The sequence below is a fragment of the Schistocerca cancellata genome, chromosome 3, assembly GCF_023864275.1.
Source record: "Schistocerca cancellata isolate TAMUIC-IGC-003103 chromosome 3, iqSchCanc2.1, whole genome shotgun sequence".
Lineage (NCBI taxonomy): Eukaryota > Metazoa > Arthropoda > Insecta > Orthoptera > Acrididae > Schistocerca > Schistocerca cancellata.
Window position 1 is genome coordinate 766117759 of NC_064628.1, and position 22200 is coordinate 766139958.

A 22200-nucleotide genomic window follows, 5' to 3' on the forward strand; every position below is an offset into this window, starting at 1 on the left:
TGTATTTGTGGTTTATTTTCAAATGCCTTTATATCTAGGACTTACTGGGACGAGGTTTTGTAGTACAGACTAAGAAAAATGCTGTTTCACATAAAATTTGTGTCGTGTGGTAGTTTGGATGTATTGCTGTCGTCAGTAGCAACTCGTCAACTGTTGTCTGTTACGCCATAAATATGCAGTGTAGCGAGCTAATAATTCTCTTTCGTCAAATGTTTGCAATCAAAGACCTTTTGCGAAGCGTCACATTGCATCAGCGGACGAAATGGTCCTTGAAATAACAGCCGTTTTGGTTAGTTTGCGGGCTTTATCTAGCTTCAGCTGAAGTGCCCTGAGAGCTTTATCGTTTGTTTATTTTCAAAAAATGTGTGAAAATAACGTTGATATTTAAAGGCAGAAGGAGGCATTGGTAGCTGTGCAGTCTGACAATATCACCTCCTTATGAAAGTTCGAAAGTGGTGTTCATAACCCAAGTAGTATTCTCAGATTCTCCTTGGGTATATTTACGTTTTTATTCTGTGCCGGTGAACGCCATATTGACTGTACTGGAAAACAGAGTGGTAGCACGTGGGATAGGATACCAAATACGCCGTTTGCTCTGGACGTACACATATCTGCCTTGAATATTGGATCGAAATTGATGACTGTCATAAGAAATTGTTAAGTGCAAGCTGAACTATTGAGCAAGGTAATAAGATTCCCTACGACGATTTTGTTTTGTTACATTAGTTCATGTTTAAGCGTCATCTGTTGCATTAAAGTCGAAATAATTAGGAAACGTTTTCCCAGGAAGTTCGCTGTGTTAATGTCATTTAAGTATACTTGTGTGGCCCTTAGTATCGTTAGTCTGGTGAACGTATTTGTCGGTCTGTAGAGCTTTAATAGGTTGTCTTACCTGATGTGGCGTCTGTTGCTTTGCTACGTCACGTTCCAAAGCTTTCGTCAACATTGACGTTTATCTGTTCCGATGTCATTCCATTACGATTTTTCGCGATTAATAAATACGTAATTTCATTGTAGAGTGTTGAAGTGATACAGAAGATGAGTAAATGATTTGGGAGAGTAGTGCTTGTTTATTATCGCATATGGCAGTTTCTGCTTGCGACGTGGTGTGGTGGGTGATAACCTTACCTTAAAAAAATTCAATAACCAAGAGAAGAATAAATATGCTGTACGCGTCGAAATGAATGTGGTCTTGCTCGAATGTATTAGGCATGCAACACAGAATTTTGTAACATTAGTACGTAGCTAACGTAGAAAGAACAGAGAGCGAACCCTTTAAAGAGTATCCAAAAAAACCAAGACAGTTTTCTTTTTGTTCCATTAACTTTTATTTCTGGCATTTATATTTCCGTTGCAGATCTTTGCAGCAGTTAAATCTACGGTCACTTGTTGTCAAATGTGTATTTTGCTACCGTTGTCATAAAAATAATAAAAACATGAAAGCACTACTTCACATATTACTTGCGCGAGAGAATGTGGCATCGGAACACACACACACACACACACACACACACACACACACACACACACACTTCCCTACCCCATAAAGTGTTTGGTATTTACGTTCAGGAAAACCTTGTTAGTTGCGCAATGTAGTATGGGAGTAGTGGGTCGCAAATTGTCAGTAATAGAACTTTGATTTTCCAGTGACATTATGACATGTAATGTCATTGTGTGTGGGGAAACTGTAGATATTGAACAAAATCGGATCGGTGATGACTTAAGACTCTCAACATCTGTTGACATTTCAGAGGATATCAGAATTAAGTTATAAACAGGGAGATGTGTGGAGCAAATAATATTGCAGTATTTTATACAGAGCTGCAGCATATTGATTTAGGTGAAAAAATGGAAAATAATTTTGTTACTGTTGTACTTTTAATAATCAGTTACACAGAGGACCTACATGAGCAGCTCAGGAATTGGTTGAGTCTGTTATTCCTTAATAGGGCCTAATTAGATTTGTGTGTAGTTGCAGAATTACTTGTAAAGAATGGCTGGTGTATGTAATGGATAGATAGCTTTCTGGTATGCTTCTAGGTTCTTAATCACTGTAGTAAAATTTAATCAAGAACCTGTCTGGGGTAAACCAAAGTATACGAAGGTAAACCAACAAATATACCACAAGATCTTTGATACCATAGACCTATTTTTCTGGGGAATAAATATGCCAGAGTTGTAAATTTGGTCTTTGCTTGAAAAATGTTTTGGTTGAGATAGCTCAGCAGCGTGTGCCAAAGCATAAACTTAAAGCATACTGATAATGGAAAAAAATGTGTTGCTGTGAAGAAACATTCTTTTCTAACATACCAGACATAACATATAAATAAACTTATAGACACTGCTACAGCAGAGTGTTTCTGTTCTTGTTAGCCCTTAACACCTTCACCTCAGAGTTCCCCAAGTTATCAATTAAAACTTATGATCAGTATAAAATAAAAGTTTGGATTGTTAGACACAGATAAATTTTCACCTTCATCCCTCAATCTATCTTCTTCCTGATAACCCACCTATATGCAGAGTTCTTGCAAATGGTATGTGCTTGGTTTCCTGCAGTTTGAGCAACAGTCCACTTGGTCAGTAGTCTGTCGCATGAGTATGTAATCCAAACAGTTCTTCTACACCTGGATATTCACCATGCAAAGTATTTTTGGATGTATTGTGTACCCAGAAAGACAAAAGCTTTAGAGCAATTAGACTGTACACAAGTGTGTGAATTATGGCTTTGACACATAGTTTACTGATTTATAGCCACACAGTTTAGGACTATTACAAATAATTATGAGGATACCATAATAGTGGTTAATATTTCTGGTGTAGGTTAATCATAGTTTTGATACTTGTTTCAGTTCTGTTAATAAAGATTTGTGGTCAGGGATCTGTGTTACAGCTAATGACATATTTCAGTATAATGAACTCAGAACTGCTAATTGGTTAGAACACTCCACAAAACAAGTTTTGGTATATCTTGAAACACTGTCTAGTGCCATAATATCTGTTATTATCAAGTCAAAATATGAGGCGGAATTAACATTCTGGAACAACAGATAATGATCTTACACAGGTTGAACCCAGTCATAAACATATCAGTGGTATCAATGGAATGTCACTCTTTAAAGGCAATTTCAGTGGATATAGAACTTGAATGTAACAGTGGCAATCATAGAAAGAGACATGGCTTGACTGATATAATGCAGAAAATACATGGTGGCCCATGGAAATTAGTATGTTTTCATATGGTTGTTGTGAGATGTAGCCTATATTTATACCAATGTAACTTATAGACAACTGTTCTATACACTTTGCAGTAAAAGTTATAGTGGGGCCCAGCGTGCAATTTTCATAATTTATGTGGGATATATGTAGAAGGGGTGAACAGAAACTAAGGTTTCAAAGCCTGTAGTGAAACATGTACCTTTTACTTCATACAACCAAGACAGCCAACTTATAATACATACATTAGGTTATTTCTCATCTTAGTGTCCATATAGGTTAGGCATGTCGCTTCATGGGATGAGTTTGAATATAGCCTCCTGGTAAATATCCTGTCCGTGCTTGTTCTGTCATGTTGTCACAAAGTGTTTCACCACCTCATCTGAAGCTAATCATCAGCCTCCTAGGTGGTCCTTCAAGTGAGAAAAAATGGGAAAGTTGCTTTGAGCAAGGTCTGGACTGTAAGGAGGGTGGTACATGATGTCCCGTAAAACTGCTTCAACAGCATAGTGGTCTTCTTGGCCGTATGAGGTCACATGTCGTTGTGAAGAAAGATGATGCCGATTGCTTCACACAGTTGTGTCGAGGTCTCGCAGTATCGGTCTGTGGTTACTGTCTGTCTTCCTTCCAAAAACTCCATCAGTATGACACATGCACTGTCCCAAAACATTGTGGTCATAAACTTTCCAGCAGATCGTGTCACCTTAAACTCCCTTGTCTTTGGAGAGGAGGGGTGTTTGCACTCCATTGATGACCACTTACTGCTGGGGTTGTAATGGTGGATCATGTTTCATCACCTGTGATTTCACGAGGAAAACTACTCCCTTTTATGGTGAACAATTGCAAAAGTTGCAGACTTGGCCCCCTCATGTGCTTCTCCTTGTGTTGGTTGGACAGATTTTGTGGAACCCATCAGGAACAAACTCCAAATACTGCAGACTATCGTGAACAGTGTGATGAATATTTCCAAATGACATTCCCAATTCTACCACCATGTGCTGTAATGAGATCCTCCAGTTGTCCTGAATCAGCTCCTCCATGTGAGGTGTGTTCAAATCAGTTGATGTGCTGGGTCAGCCACTGTGATCCTCCTTGATGACATTTTGTCTCTCAGGCACAGACTTAGACACCCTTCTGCAAAATGCTGATGAGAACTTAGTATCTCTGTAAACCCCTACCAGTTGCTTGACAGTTTCCACTGCAGTTACATGTTTAGCTCACAGAAATCGAATGACTGAGCCGATTTCTTTGCAAGACCATATTTACAAATGAGCCGTCATTTGTGCATCCTTGCAAGTAGCACTGTAGGTGTTGGCTGAAACTCTGCAAAGTTGCCAGAGCATGTATCAGAATTACTGCACACTACTAATTCCTCCATAACAGATGAATCTCCAGGAATATCGGCCTTATAACTCTAGTTCCTGATCACCCCTTGTATATAATATGCATCAAAATACTCATCGGAGACTTGGCCATTATGTAATGAGCGTTTTCTGAATTTACCATGCAGTTTAAATTTTTGTAATGAAAAGTGCATTAAATATAGCAATGTGCATTTGAATGTCTCATGATCATAAACACTAGGCTACGCTACAGGTCAGTTTGTTACCATAATCTTTATTTGGCTTTGACATTTGTTTGCTTTGCCATCTATCAACCAAATGATCACCTTTCTGCCTAACCTAGACCTCGGGCTCTGCTCCAGTTCGTCACTGCAACCAAGATTTTTGGGGGGAGGGTGTTAGAGGTGGGGTGTCCAATATGACACAGTAACCAACACTGCCATTAGAGGAAAGCCAAAAACAAGTTTATACTGAAAAATTACAATGCACAAATGGTTTGGCGATGCATGGTTAAAGCTTCTCATTAGGTTCTCAGTCATTTCATGAGGAACAACTGCTCTCTCTCTTTCTAGATTGCAGCTTTCAACTCGTCAGAGTTGTCGAGTTGTTTCCATCGGGGGAGGGGGGGGGGGGGCGAATGAAAAACTAATTGTTCTTGAGATGACCATAAAAATCAGAATCTGAAAGATCAGGGGATCATGCTAGCCGCTAGCTGTAGGATATCACCGAATTGTGAGAGTAATCAATGTGGGAAGTGGCACCTCAGTGTAGTCATTGAACTACGGGCTCTATGGGCTGTAGTCATATCTTGCTGAAACCCTATTGTATTAAGACAGTGATGTCCCTGCAACTGTGCAATGAAGAAATTATTTAATCATAGCAGCATACCACTTGGAATTGACACTCGCCAGCCAGCTATTTTTTACTTAAAAAAATCTGGCCTAACAGTTCCATTGGACTTGAATAGCACACTAGACGATGACAATCCAGATTTACCATGGTATTTTTTTTTTATGAATGAGTTGGGGTTTGTGCCTGAGTGTTAGCCGAGGTGCAGAAATTGCACATACTCACTTTATCTCCCGGCTGTAACTGTTGAGCCACTTGCAGCTTCTTTGAGGAATTTGTAACATTCTGAAATGGTGATGGGCGGATTGCTATGGGCTTTGGTGCAGGGCTGCACAAACTAGCCTGATATTTTCCGGCATTCAAACTGTCATTTGAGGTCCCTTATGCTTCACATTGGTTACAGAACCTATCTCACACCTTGTTGTTCCTCCTGTATGGAACATGAAAATGGCGGTCTCTTACAGGGCTCACTGCACGCAGTACAGCTGTAACACTAAGCACTCGATGGAACACATCCACAGCCTCAGTATGCACCTGCTCTGGCTTATATTCCATACTGAACTGAATGGCATATTATATGGGTCTGATAAGATGTGGTAGATGGGGAAATACGGAAGCGTCCGATCCCGCCCGTCTGCTTTGACTCATGACGTCACAAATATGGCGGAAACGACCATAAATAAGGATTCCAACATGGCACGTATGAAGTCGGTACGTACACATTAGGAGGACGAAAATACATCAAAAACAAACACACACACTTTCCACAAAAAGCCTAATGACACTAATGGGACAAGTGCGGGAAAATGGGGTGTTTTTGGGTGGGGGAAAACTAAATACAAACAAATTTGAGACACCCACCCCCATACAAAACGACGAAAAAAACCGAAATCACAAAACTCCCCAAATACCACTAAACACAATATCATCTGGAATCGGACACTTTCCTTGACCTATATACCTCAACAGCAGTTCCTGATCCCATAAATTAGGATCGAACACTTCCCATGTCCTGCGTACTGTTAATTTTATCCGCCATATCCATTCCTGAACAAAACCAACAACCGATTGATTTTACTAAAATTACCACACGATCTACAGTGAATAACACTAAATTAACCTTCACACAAAATTGTTAACTCACTGAAACAAATTCCACTACAAACGCAGCCGACACTCGAACAATTCTGGATACTGAGCAAAAGCAAATTGAGCCCATTACACCATACAAACGAAATCCTTGAACATACCACCAGAGAGCACAACTAACCACACCACAACGCGACATCTACAAATACGCCACACTCACAAGCCAAACTCCGCGCCATCATGACGTCACACACGACAACACCCGTACGTCACGGGTCAAAGCCGACGCGTGGGATCGGACGCTTCTGTTGACCCGGTAGATGGTATGATCACATCTCCATCTTAGCGATGTAACCAACTGAAAAATGTACTATTTACTATGGCCACCATTGTAGTTGCAAGTTTCAGTGAAGATTGTTTGTGTTGTCTGTGATTATCTTTCAGTCTTAGGTGAGAAACATGGGAAGATGATGATATGAAAGAGTTGGCTAACAATGTTAAGTGCAGATAATAAAAAGAACGAAAAAATAGTTTGATTTCTGTTAGTAGCAAATATACTGTAACTTCAGCACACACATCAAGAGTCTATCATTAATATTACAATTTAGTGTAATTTTATAGTATGCCACACACAAGCAGTTGTGTATAATAGCACCATCTACACTGATTCTGTGATTAAAACATATAGCAAGTAAGTAATAGCAGCAGTGTAAATAAAGACCTCTATACAAAACACGGCAGAACTGTAGGTAATGTAGTATAATTAATGGAAAACAATGCTGTTCAGAAAAGTGAAGTACAAAATAAAACTTCTAATCAAATAGACTTGTGCTTCCCAATGTATTGTTTGTTGCTCGATTAGATGTCCAGGTGGTTGTTTGTAGACTAGATGTAACAGGACGTATGTTCATGAACTTTTGCACATGAAATTGCTTATAGTGTAAATACTGTCTTGACAGAAATTATCTCATATGCTATCCCATCACTATTATCAACTTTCATTTTATAAATCTTGTGATATGTTGCTCAATTAGTGGTGATGAGACATTTTTCTGTTTAGTTACATAAATAGTTTGTGACATGCCCTCTCATCGTCCCTTACCCCATCCTTTTGCAGCTGAATCCCTCGTACTGAGATTTTATTCTCCATTGAGAGACGATAGAACTTCTTACTTTATTCATTCCGCAGAAGTAGACATTTTATGTAGAAATTGTGATAGTTTTGCTGCTCTGGAATTTCTCAAGTGGTAAACCTCCAAATTGAAATGTGAAATTATGGCATGTTTCATTAATTTTTACTTTGTTGTAACACACATTTGTTGAAGCAACTCAGTAGGTGTTGAATGAGAAAGGTTAGTGTAATGAGCTTCTTTTATAACATTAATACCCCTTTATTTACCCAACTCGAGTAATCTGAAATTGGTTAATACCAAAAGCTTTGGTTCAGTCATGTAACATTTCAGCCTAGCATTCTGACTTGTTTAAGCAGCTCTCTCAAGTCAGTAGAACATGTTCTTCACCTGTCTATGTGCCACACCTCCCAGTCTGCTACACCATCCTCTCTGTTTCAAATGACAGTAAAAACTCATTTCTTATATCTTAGTGCCATGAGAGGATTAATCTAAACAACTCAAAGCAATGAGTAAAAAAATATTAGTAAAATGTTGAGCAGGAAATTAATTTGTCAAATATTGCTCTGCAAAGGAAAGATAGGCCTATATACAGGGCATTCCATTCAAACCTCGTTGATTTCAAGGACCCAGGAGAGAAAAACCACTGTAGATACAACACTGAAAAATGCACCACATTGTAGAGCATCTCAAAGAATTTATATTCCCATGTCAGAAGTGCCAAGTATCGTTGGCAGAGTGCAGCATGGTCGCATGATGTGAAAATGGCAACTCTACAGCAGCATGCGCAAGCAGTAGTGTGGTTTGCAGAAACAAATAGTCGATTACTGTACAAAGAAATTATCATCGTGTGTATGAATGTGATCCATCTGATGTGAAAACAATTAAGGAATGGTATAGGAAGTTTCTGGCAACAGGACACGTTCTGAAACATTCTGGCAGTGCACATTACAGAATTTCAGAAGAGACAGTGGAGGACGTCAGACAAATGTTTCTCAGAAACCCACGTAAGTCAGTTCATCAAGCGTCTAGGCAACTTGATGTACCTCAATCAGCACTACATGTCTTCATATGTGCGCTTTCAAAGTGCAAATTCTGCAACATCTGACGCCGACAATAATTTGCTGCTGATATGCTGTAGTGTATTGATATGAATGCTAGCTTCCTGAAAAGGTGTTTATTCTCAGATGAGGCAACCTTTCATCTATCAGGATGGGTTAATAGGAATAATGTTTGGATTTTGGGTTTGCAAATTCCACACATTGTCATTGAACGTGTTTGTGATAGCCCTAAACTAAATGTCTGGTGCGGGCTAATGCACGACAGGATTGTTGGACCGTTCTTCTTTGCGAAACAAACAGTGAATGGGTCATTGTATCTGGGCATGTTGGAGCTGTCTGTGTACCCTCAGATACAAGACTTGCAACCCTACATCATTTTTCAACAAGGTGCAGCTCTGCCCCATTGGTCAACGGCTGTTCGCAAGTTCCTGGATAGGAAATTTTCCAGTCATTGGACCAGATGGGGAGGACCCATTGCCTGGCCACCATGTTCACCTGACATTACGCTGCTTGATTTCTTCATGTGGGGATTCATGAAGCCCGCATGTATGCGACCAAAATGGACGATATTCCTACGTTGCGACATTGTATCACTAATGCAATTGCAACAGTAACAGATGAAATGTTACAAAGAACTTCACAATAAATTGAATATAGACTAGATATTCTTCGTGCTACAAATGGTTCGCATGTAGTGGTGTGTTGATGATAAATAAATAAATTCTTTGCGATGCTCTACAATGTGGTGCATTTTTCATTGTCGCATCTACTGTGGTTGTTTTTTTTTTTTTTTTTTTTTTCATGGTTCTTTGAAATCAGGGAGGTTTGAGTGGGACACACTGTATTTTTATTTGTAGTATATGAATTATTACAGTGTAGGCCTATGTGTTAAAGTGTTAAATGTTTGCACAGATATTTTTGGGGGTGGCATGATGTGGAACAAGAAGAGTTGTTGTTATTTTTCTTTATTCATTTTTCTTTTGACCATTTGACACTGCAGTACAGGACATGTCACCTACATTGTTTGGAAAGAAAATCACATCTACCTGGTCTACAAGAAGCTTACATCATACACAAGAAATATAATCAGTGATGTAACAAAAAAATAAACTTTGTATGTTTACATTTTTCAAGTTAAATGTAACTAACACCTGCCAGCCCCATATCTGTCACAACTGTTCTTGCAACTTCTCTGAAGAGGTGAGTCAACTGCATCTGAATAGTGAAGCAAGAAACCAACAGCTGACAAATTCCTATGCGCACACACACACACACACACACACACACACACACACACACTTGGCATATATAATATGTTAACAGATTAAAAAGTACTCAACAACAAACAAGGACCTAGTATGTCTGTATCACACCATAGAAACATTTCTCAGCAAGAAACATATTTAACTGTGCTCGAAAACATGTTTTCTTTTCCAACCTCTTTGTTATTTTTCAGTGCATTATTCATATTGACACCAAAGTGGCTCACATGTCTTTGAGTACAAGTGTTCTTACTCACTCTACATGGAATGGCCCACAGCTTTAGTTGCTATTAGTTTGCTGGTCTTAGAAGTTCAGGTCTTGTTTCCAGTACACATTTGAATATCTATAAGAAGGGTACTGCAAGTGTTTACAACTTTTTAAATAAGAACTTGCAGTGAGCTATTGTAGAGTTATGTGACAATGGAATTAGTTCTGCTTTGATGTGTTGCCACAGACACTGCTACAGAGGAAAGCTTATAAGATTCACTTGTTTATTCAACTGTAGCTGTTACCACTGTGTGGTATACTGCAAGCCTAAGAAAGAGTACAGAGATGACATGTATATTGTAGTACAAACTGTGATGCTGATCATTATCCATTGTACTTGATAATTAATATTTGGACTGCCACATGCTTAGTAACAGAGGCTTCACCACTAGGCCAGGCACATGAAGTGAGGCATGATGCTCTGCTGTGACCCCTGGTGATCACTTGGCATCAGATGAGTGGTTCTGCTGTGGACGCCGGCTGACACACGTCACTGTGTTGAAAATGTGGTTTTTGAGACACTCAAAGAATTAAATTATTGTACCTTGATGCATTGAAATTATTTCCACTTGTAAATACAAAATATATCAGATTTAGAAGAAGTACCTCAAGTGCTTAGTTGCATTTCTTTCAAATCTGAGAATTGGGCAGAAAGCTTACCATATCGTGCAAATACTATTCTTTACAAATCTAATTTTCTTTTGTTGCAGCATTTGCAACTGATCCACGTAAGCTTGTCAGGCCAGTACTGGTTAATGGCTTCCTCCAGACTTTTCTAGACCTATGTAATATGTAAGGTCTTAACCATACATATGTCTTGCTTTGGATCTTTTCTAATGCTGTCTACTTCCATTCTATTAGATCGTCACCGCGATATTCACATATTTCTTTAAATACTGCAAAGAATGGCCTCAGTCTTTATCTTTCCATACGTTCATGTCACAAAGGTAGTAGTTGACAGAAAGTCATCGGGCAAAATAGAAGTGATATCTAGTTATATATTCTCTGCTGTTCTTAATCGATGTGTGATTTAGGAGACAAGCTGAGTAGCCCTCATAGATTATTTTGCAGATTATGACATTTTTATCACCTCATAAAATCATTAGACTATAAAAAACAATTGCAAAATGATTTACACAAGATATCTATATGGTGCAAAAAATAATGAACAGTGTGAAGTCATCTGCATGAGTATTAAAAGGAATATGCTAAGTTTTGGTTACACAATAAATCATGCAAAACTAAAGGTGTGAATTCAACTAAATACGTAAGAATTACAATCATGAATAACTGAATTGAAAGATCACATAGATAGTGTTGTGGGGGGAAGAACCAAAAACTACAATTTTTTGGCACAACACTAAAGAGACTGCCTACTCTCTCTGTCCTCTTCCGGAGTATTGCTGTGTGGTGTGGGATCCACATCAGATAGGACTGACGCTGGGCATCAAGAAAGTTCAAAGAAGGGCAGCTCATTTTGTATTATTGTAAAATAGGGGGGGGGGGTGAGAGGGTCATGGATATGATATGCAAATTGGGGTGACAGTCATTAAAACAAACGAGTTTTTCATTGTGGCAGTATCTTTTCCCAAAATTTCAATCTCCCACTTTCTCCTCCGACTGAAAAAATATTTTGCTGGCACCTACCTACATAGGGAGGAATGGTCATTGAATAAAAATAAGAGTAATCAGGGCTTGTAAGGAAAGATTAAAGTGTTCATTTTTCTCGTGGACTGTTAGAGTGTGGAATGGTAAAGACATAGTTTGAAGGTGATTTGATTAACTTCTCTTCCAGGCACTTCATTGTGAATTGCAGAGTAGTCATGGAAATGTAGATTTAGCTATATGGCCTCCCCATTTCCATTTTATTTTCTTCCGGTCAAATGTAGTCTCTGAGATTTGTTTTCCTCTGTCTGCTGGCAATCCCCCACACACATCTCTTCATAGTTCACTGAACCACTCTCTTTGAGTGGTTTCAAAATTGAAAATCCTTGTCTCAGTTATGAGTTAAAATGTATAATATATGCAATTATAAATATTCAGTGTGAAAGATTGGAACTTAGTTTTGAAAACCAACTTAGTTTTGCAAACCAACACGGTTTTGCAAACCAACACGGTTTTGCAAACCAACACGGTTTTGCAAACCAACACGGTTTTGCAAACCAACACGGTTTTGCAAACCAACACGGTTTTGCAAACCAACTTGGTTTTGCAAACCAACTTGGTTTTGCAAACCAACTTGGTTTTGCAAACCAACTTGGTTTTGCAAACCAACTTGGTTTTGAAAACCAACTTGGTTTTGAAAACCAACTTGGTTTTGAAAACCAACTTGGTTTTGAAAACCAACTTGGTTTTGAAAACCAACTTGGTTTTGAAAACCAACTTGGTTTTGAAAACCAACTTGGTTTTGAAAACCAACTTGGTTTTGAAAACCAACTTGGTTTTGAAAACCAACTTGGTTTTGAAAACCAACTTGGTTTTGAAAACCAACTTGGTTTTGAAAACCAACTTGGTTTTGAAAACCAACTTGGTTTTGAAAACCAACTTGGTTTTGAAAACCAACTTGGTTTTGAAAACCAACTTGGTTTTGAAAACCAACTTAGTTTACAAGAACCACTCCAGGCCACTTTTTCACTGTTCAGTTTACTTGTTTTCCTGTCTTCCATTCATTGTTTTATATGATCTAAGCACAAAAAAGCTTTGGCTCTATGTAAACCTCCTTCCAAGTATTTGACTTCTTGACCTGTCACAGACTCATCAAAAAGTTCTTATGACACCTTTTTGTTGGTCCACCTATCTATATAACACCGTAGGTGTGGTAGTTAGCATGGATCCTCTTTGAACTCATTCATTGTGGATGTTTTCTCCAGTTTTTTGAAGTTCTGGATGTAATGGTGTGATGGGCCCCATTTTAAGTTCCTTCAACACATCTTCATTACTTTTGTTATCCCATTTGATGTACCCAGCTATTCGTCCCAAGAATTTCATTTCACAGGCTGTTAGTCTTTATGCACAGTTTGCTGTTGTCCAGGCTTCACTGTCAAAGCACATCACAGGTCTCGCTAAGATCTTATAAAGGTTTATTCTGATGTGCTTTCTTATTAGGGAAGGTTTCATTACATTAATAATATATTTTTTATACGTGATGTCATTTTCAGCTATGTTTCTTCCAGTCGGAGTGTCAGAAAATGCCTCTCTCTCTTTAAAGACAGAGCAGGTTTTATGCACTGTTGTATTGTTGAATCAGTGACAAACTACTCTCGACATGAAGGAACAAACAAGAAAGACTTGCAAAAGTCAGTTCCACAACCTCTCGAAAACATATCATTCATACTGAAACTACTTATAGTATACAGGCAATATTTCTGTCACCATTTGATGAACCCACCGTTTTCCTTTTAACTATATTTCACAAGGCTGTAGAAAATTTTTGTTCTACCTGCTTGCATAAATTTCAGCGACTGAACAGTTAAAACAATAGTTTAACAGTTTCGTATATGTACTTAAAGAATTACAAAATGCACTTCCTATTAAATACAGATCATGAACAGCACAGTTTTCTCCCTATCCGTAAATTGAAAAGATCGTCAGTAGGAATGGACAGGACCACTGATGTGAGTGTGGAAATGGGTTGTTTTCGCTACTAATTATGATACACCCAGTGTAGGCGTCTTACAGCATGGGCTCCAGAGCAGAGGCTTGTGTTGCCTGGGCTTTAAACCAGTTACATAGTTTAACGAGTGGATGAGGTCGAAGATAACTGACAGGTCCGGTAGGGTGGACGTCAAATCCCCGTCCAGCTGTACTGATTTAGGCTGTCTGTGGTTTCTCCAAATAACTTGGAGACGAACGCCGGAATAGTTTTTAAGTGGGAGCAAGGCGGGCTCTTTGCCCCCCAACCTTGTCTAACTTGTGCTACAGTTCTAAACCACGGCGTTGCCGGGATGTTATTCACTACCCTTACTGATTTCGGTTATGAGACATCCATTATTCGGCTCCGCATGATGGGTTTGAATATGAGTCAGTGCCTTGGGCGATTGCACTTGACTCTGGGATCACTTGCTTACCGCCATGGTAGTCTTTCGAAATGGGGAAAAATTGCAGGCAATGAAAGTTCATATGTGCAATCACAGACAAACACTACAAAGACAAGTTTCGTATTTGGCGAACGACCGAAGACTCGTGATTCACGTACCAGCGTAGTGTGTATTCCGATTACATGGACGGCTGTTCATAATATCGTACACGAAAGCCATGATGTCAGAAAATTTTATAAACAGTGTGTATCACACTGCCTAAATAAGAAAGAGAGCCGCGCGGTTAGAGGCGCCATGTCACGAATCGGACGGCCACTCGCGCCGGAGGTTCGAGTCCTCCCTCGGGAATGGGTGTGTGTGTTGTCCTTAGCGTAAGTTAAAGTAGTGTGTAAGTCTAGGGACCGATGACCTCAGCAGTTTGGTCCCATAGAAATTAACACACATTTCATTTTAAGAAAGAGAAGGCCTTGTGGCCTTCTGTCAGATATGAATATTAGTTAAAATCCGAAAAGTCAGCAGGAATGTCCAATGTTCTAACTGGTGGTGTTGTGTGTATGTACCAGTAAGAGTCGCACAGATTAGAGTTCTCATTGTACTTATTTACATCCCCTTAAGCTTTCTGCAAGAATTCAGGAGACAGTAAAGGCGGACGGCTTGGTAACATCATTTTCACCAGTGTAACGCGCCTTCTCGTAGTGCTTCCAAAAACACAACCATTTCCTGAAGTACGCCCAATTCTGCATCCATTTTGAATCTCAGGCCAGGCCAAATGTGATTTCCTTGTGTTAGAAAACATAAAACGGATGGGGCCGCGTGTAGTTACTAGTCCAAGATACACGGGATGGTAGTTATTGAACTACATGAAATAAAACAGTCATAACTTCTAAACGGTTTACGTTAGGACGTTCAAGCTGCAGGGTTGGCCGCGGAGCATGATGGGAATTAGTATGCGCTGCATACGCGGCTTGTTTTTGTCGGGCACTTTTATTTGTATGGGTTCGCCAATAAGCAAAATTGGCGCATTTGTGGAACTGAGAACCCGCATTTCGAGATCGAAAAGTCTCTTCACCCTCAGTGGGTGGCTCGTGGTGTGCAGTGTCCAGTCAAGGAATAATCGATGCGATATTCCTTGATGGAATGGTATCTACCGAACGGTACGTGAGGTCTTTGGAAGATTTGATCCCCATCTTCCAAAGTGACCCAGTTTCGATAAGATGTGGTTCATGCAAGACGGGACTCGACGCCATCGAAGCGGAAGTGTGTCCGATATCGTGGAGGAGCACTTTGGGGATCGCATTCTGGGGTATCCAGAGGCCACAAGCATGGGCCTCATTGGCTGTCATATTCTCCGGATCTCAACCCATGCGACTCCTTTTTGTGGGGCTGTATGGAAGACAAGGTGTGCAGCAATAACACCAAAGCCATTGCTGATCTGAAAACAGCCATTCAGGAGGTCATTGACAGCATCTATGTTCCGACACTTCAGCGGGTCATGCAGAATTTCGCTATTCGTCTGCGCCACATCACCACCAATGATGGTAGGCATATCGAACATGTCATAACCTAAAACCGAATATCTGCAGTGACAGTGCACGCGGTAATTTTGTAACTAATTTACTTTTTTTCCATACAGTTCAATAATCGTTATCCTGTACATCGTAGTAGCTTACTTATTAGTTTGAGAGAGAAATCACTGGTTTATTATAACTTGAAAGAAAGTCCTTTGAGAAGGTAGTAGTAAGTTTCCGAAATTATTAAAATGTGTTCCTCTCTCAAAAGTTTGAGTGACAGTCGTACAGGATGCCTGACTGCTACTTCAGAGTGATTGGTGTACGTCATTGGGGACCGAAGGGGTGGGGGAGGGACGCCTCCCTACCAGATTTATCACAAACGCAGTGAAGCGATAAAGCAACCGGCGATAGCCTTCTGTAGTTTCCAGTTTGGCTTGTCAGATATACCATCGAAACGACATGTAATACACATATTCTCCTTATTATCTCAACATAAGTTTGTGCTAGAAAGTGTATAAACATTCTATGTAAAAATAAAATACCGTAACTATCCATCTTTAAATTTCTAATTTTCGAAAAAGAAATCCCCATATTCAGGTCATTTATGCTGTTCTCTGCCAGCCTTGTTCTACGTAATTCCTGTCTTTTTTTCAGTGGAAAATAGAAAAAAAACTAGTTTTCGTACGTGTGCCCCCACTCCATGGACTGTAATTTTGTCTCGCAATTGACGTGTTTCACCCAAGTCTCATCACCGGTTACGATTCGATCTTTGTTTGTGGTAGGCCTCCAGAAATGTCAACGTTGCCCCCATTCGCTGTTCTTTATGGTGCTCTGTAGGCATTTTGGGCACCGCACGAAATTTGCGGTAGCCTAGCTTTTGAGTGGCAATTTCAAACAACAAAGTCCGTGAAGCTCGTGGAAAAGGAACCGAAAAGCTCCGTTATTGTGAAACGACGATTCACGACTCGTTTCATCAACTTTAGCGACAAGATCGTCAATAACAATGCTTGGGCGTTCACTCTTTTCATCATGAACGTTGGTTCGGCCATTTTTAAACCGAATGCACCATTCCCGGACGGAACATTCACACATTACGTTATTTCTGTGCACTTAGTACAGTTCACGATAAATTTCTATAAGTTTTTGCCAACAAAAACCGTATCACAGACCGCACCTCACAACTGGCGGGATTTTCGATTGCAGCGCACATTTCAAATCCGAATATCGAAAAAACCAGACGGGCAGAGACTTTCCCGCCGTCAAGGGTGGATGCCGACTGAGCTGCCGCGCACGCACTACCGAAATATACGCGATCGGAGCGCGCCTAGCGCCGTCAGACGCCAACGTTCCCTACTTTCTGAATAGCCCTCGTATTTTGTTGTGCGATTCGATCATCATCCAGAAATTAATTTGAGCTCCTTTTCATCTGTGTGATCGCTTTCTTCGTGCTATGGAAATCTGGTGTTGTTGCTGCCTTCAGTCAGAAGACTGGTTTGATGCAGCTCTCTGTGCTCTCCCATCCTGTGCAAGCATCTTCATCTACGAGTAACTACTGCAACCTACATTCTTCTGAATCTGCTTTGGTCTCCCCCTACAATTTTTACACCCCACACTTCGCTCATCTGTATTTCAGCCATCATGAGTCATTTGCTGCCCAAATAACGAAACTCTTGTAATACATTTAGTGCCTTGCTTCCTAATCTAATTCCCTCAGCATCATCTGATTTAATTAGACTACATTTCATTATGCTTGTTTTGCTTTTGTTGATATTCATCTTTTATCCTCCATTCTGTTCAACTGCTCTTCCAAGTGTTTGCTGTCCCTTGCCATTGAGAAACCTCAAAGTATGTATTTCTTCTCCCTGGACATTAATTCCTACTCAAAATTTTTCTTTTGTTACGTTTACAGCTTGCTTAATGTACAGATTGAATAACATTGGCGATAGGCAACAACCCTGACTCACACTCCCTTCTCAACCACTACTTCCCTTTCATGCCCTTGGACTCTTGTCATCTGGTTTCCGTACAAATTTTAAGCAGCATTTCGCTCCCTGTATTTTACGACGGCTATCTTCAGATTTTCGAAGAGAGTATTGCAGTCAACATTGTCAAAAGCTTTCCCTACGACTGCAAATACTGTAAACGTAAATTTCCCTTACTTAACATGTCTTCTGAGATAAGTAGTAGCCTCAGTATTGCCTCGCGTGTTCCTAGATTTCTCCAAAATCCAAAGTAATTTTCCCTGAAGTCTGCGTCTACCAGTTTTTCTATTCTTCTCAACTATGACTGATTAAACTGTCAGTTCCGTAATTTTCACACCTGTCAGCTACTGCTTCCTTTGGAATTGGAATTACCATAGTCTTCTTCCAGTCTGAGTGTATTTCACCTGCCTCATACATCTTCCATACCAGATGGGAGAGTTTTGTCATGGCTGACCCTCCCAAGGCTATCAGTAGCTCAGGCAAAATGTCGTTTATTCCCAGAACTTTGTTTCGACTTAGGCCTTGTAGTGCTCTGTCAAATTATTCGTGTAGTATCGCATCTCCTATCTCATATTCATCTACATTCTCTTCCATTCCTATAATATTGACTTCAAGTTTCCTTAAGATTCTGCCTAATTTCGACGTAATATTGCTGGCATATGGGAGGAACGCTATGGACTTGAACCGCCCTTTCGTCTCTTGAACTTGTAGGTGGTAATGTTTCTTCCTTCTCAAAGCTGTCCAGAACTGATGTTGAAAAAATCTATTATCTTTCAACACAGATTGTACGTGTTCCAGCTCCTTTACAAAGTTGTCTCCATCACACACAACATGTGTCTGGTTCACCAATGTTCGAAAGATGCCCATACTTTTTGATGGGTGGTGGCAGCTCGACGCCTGAAAATACAGGTCTGTACCTATTAGCTTACGGTGAACGGAATTCCCCAATGATCCATCCACTTTCCATCTATCCAAGACATCCAGAAATGGCAGGCAACCACCCTTCTCCACATACATCGTAAATTTGATATTGTGGACTGAATTCAGGTGCTCCAGAAAGTGCGACTGTTCTTCTTAACCGTGGGGCCCGTGATTTATTTAATGGCTAAAGAAAGGAAACATTTTATGAGTACTCGCACGGGTAACAATTAATTTTATTAATTTACAGTCTGAATTTTAACTCCGCAAGCCGGCATTACGACAGAGCACGAATTTATTTGGTTGGTGCATACGATCGTATCGTTCTTCGGTAAGTTTAATAAAAACAACAGATTCACGTAACAGAGACTTAGTCATCAATAATATATTCTCCTTTACTATTTACAACAGTCTGCCAACGCTAGGGTAATTTTTCGATTCCGCGACTGTAGAAATCGCGTAGTTTTTAGGCGAAGAACTCGTCGAGCCATATTCGGAGTGTATTTTCCTGCGGAAAGGAAGTTCCTTTCCGGAGATAGAGAGTGGAAAAGGTGAAAATCTGAGGGCGCAAGACCAGGTGAATGAGGTGGCTGCAGAATGACTTCCCAACCCAACCCCTGTGTAGTGTTTCTTGTCAGTCTAGCAGAATGTGGGGGTGGGTGTTACCGTAGCACCACTTCACACAGTCTTCCTGGTCGGTGTTCTTGGACTGAGCCTGGAAGACGTCTCAGTTGCTGACAATAAATGTCAGCAGTGATGGTTACACTTGGGGGAAGCAAATTGTAGTACACCACACCGTCGCTGTTCCGCCAGGTTCATGCGCCGCGCAGGTCTTTGTACAGGGAGTTGCTGCTTTGTTTGGGCTCAACCATCCCTTTCTGTTCCTTATGTTAGCATGAAGACGCCATTTCTCGTCACAAGTAACGATACAGGATAGGAATGGTCGGTGTTGTTCACTAGCCAATTGATAACGGACAAGCAGACATGAACATATGCCCACCTGCTGATTTTTGTGATTTTGGCTTAGAGCATACGGTACCTATACAGCCGATTTTTGAACCATCCTCATTGCATGCAAATATCGCACGGTAGTGGAATGATCACAGTTCATCACATTTGCCAGCTCTCAATTACACTGGTGTGGATCGTTTTGGAGTAATGCCTTTAAATGATCTTCATCAAACCCCGTGGGAGAGTTACTAATGTTAAAACGATGCTCCTTAAATCGAGAAAACCATTTCCTTGCCGTGCTCGGTCCAATGGCCTTATTCCCATGCCGGGCGCAAATGTTTCTGGCTGCCTCCTCTGCAGTCAATCTTCCATTGAACTCAAACAGGAAAATATGTCGGATATGTTCCAATTTCTCCACTTGGCACTCCATTTTCTAGCGTCCACAGCTCCACTCACTGTCTCCATATGACAATATGTAAACTCAACTAGCTGCAGTGAACTAAAATAAAAAATGACGTTAAGTAAACCCATAGCAAAAGGAATACCAGCATGCAAAACAGAAAAGCTAAGAACTGATACACAACCTAATAGTTCACAGTTACGCATGCACCTTAGCGCCAAAGATGGAGCAGTATTCAAAGAGGGCGCGAAACTGGACAGAGGTCGCTCATGTAGCGTTTCCCTTTACGCAAGCGTCTCCGCACCAAATTTAGCGACGTGAATTAGGTATCTCCAGTGCTAAACACACACCAGATGATCAAGCATGAATGGTTGTCAGCCGAAATATCATGGCAAGAAGTCGACATCATCCATCTTCAATCCCGTAACTTCATAGAATGAACCAGGATGCTTATTTCAACATTCGCGGTGACCAAGTATTTCCCTTTCTTCTATGTAATGGTGAGTATGATGTGGACACTCCTGTGTTCCAAGACGACGACAACCGTGATCACAAGGCTGTACACATACGCTCCTCGATTGACGAACACACGGGAACCTTATCGCACTCAACTGTCCTGCTAAATCAATGTACTCCCTTAGAAAAGTCTAGTATTGTTTGAAACAATAGGAGAAACGTAGCAATCAACAGGGCCGCAACTTGTTAGCTCTAGGATGATTGTGCAAGGGTTTTACAAAGCAGGATCATGTTGTGGTAGTGGGTGGAGCGAGAAACAGTATTGATAGGGATCAGGGCTACAATATTGAGTGTGACCTGGTAAAAATAGCATCTGCAACGAACCATACAAACGTTGTCATGGTTCCTGCTTTCATGCAGTATGATCGGCCCCAATTGAACAGCTCTATCCGGAGGGTCAATACGGAGCTAGATCAGCTTGCTTCTGGTGATTAGTTTGTATGTTTGTTTCCTGTTGATGGTATTGGTAGGTGGGACTTCACAAGACATGGCCTGCATCTCAATAGGAAGGGGAAGGGTAAACTGGCTGGGATGATAGCAAAATCTTACAGTGCCTCTCTCCCCCCTTAAACTCATGGGAGTACTTTTTTAGGCTAATGTCAGTGTCCTGATTGGCCATAAAATTGCTACACCAAGAAGAAATGCAGATGATAAACGGGTAGTCATTGGACAAATATATTATAGTAGAACTGACATGTGATTACATTTTCACGCAATCTGGGTGCATAGATCCTGAGAAATCAGTACCCAGAACAACCACCTCTGGTCGTAATAACGGCCTTGATACGCCCGGGTATTGAGTCAAACAGGGCTTGGATGGTGTGTACAGGTATAGCTGCCCATGCAGCTTCAACACAATACCACAGTTCATCAAGAGTAGTGACTGGCGTATTGTGACAAGCCAATTGCTCGGCCACCATTGACCAGACGTTTTCAATTGGTGAGAGATCTGGAGAATGTGCTGGCCAGGGCAGCTGTCGAACATTTTCTGTATCTAGAAAGGCCCGTACAGGACCTGCAACATGCGGTCGTGCATTATCCTGCTGAAATGTAGGGTTTCGCAGGGATCGAATGAAGGGTGGAGCCACGGGTCGTAACACAACTTAAATGTAACGTCCACTGTCCAAAGTGCCGTCAGTGCGAACAAGAGGTGACCGAGACGTGTAACCAATGGCACTCCATACCGTCACGCCGGGTGATACGCCAGTATGGCGATGACGAATACACGTTTCCAATGTGGGTTCACCGCGATGTTGTCAAACACGGATGCGACCATCATGATGCTGTAAACAGAACCTGGATTCATCCGAAAAAATGACGTTTTGCCAATCGTGCACTCAGGTTCGTCGTTGAGTACACCATCGCAGGCGCTCCTGTCTGTGATGCAGTGTCAGGGGTAACCGCAGCCATGGTCTCCGAGGTGATAGTCCATGCTGCTGCAAACGACGTCGAACTGTTCGTGCAGATGGTTGTTAGCTTGCAAACGTCCCCATCTGTTAACTCAGGGATCGAGACGTGGCTGCACGATCCGTTACAGCCATGCGGATAAGATGCCTATCATCTCGACTGCTTGTGATACGAGGCCGTTGGGATCCAGCACGACGTTCCGTATTACCCTTCTGAACCCACCGATTCCGTATCCTGCCAACAGTCATTGGATCTCGACCAAC

The 22200-nt window shown here is 40.8% G+C and overlaps 1 protein-coding gene across 2 annotated transcripts in view; it reads left to right on the top strand.

The window, feature by feature from the left end:
* The first annotated feature begins 524 nt into the window (after positions 1 to 524).
* Positions 525 to 22200, top strand: part of LOC126175799 (A-kinase anchor protein 1, mitochondrial) — a 285989-nt gene continuing 264313 nt past the window's right edge. For both annotated transcript variants that reach the window (XM_049922782.1, XM_049922783.1), the window contains exon 1: positions 525 to 685. The gene's annotated coding sequence lies outside the window, so the exon portion shown is untranslated. The remainder of the gene's footprint in view (positions 686 to 22200) is intronic.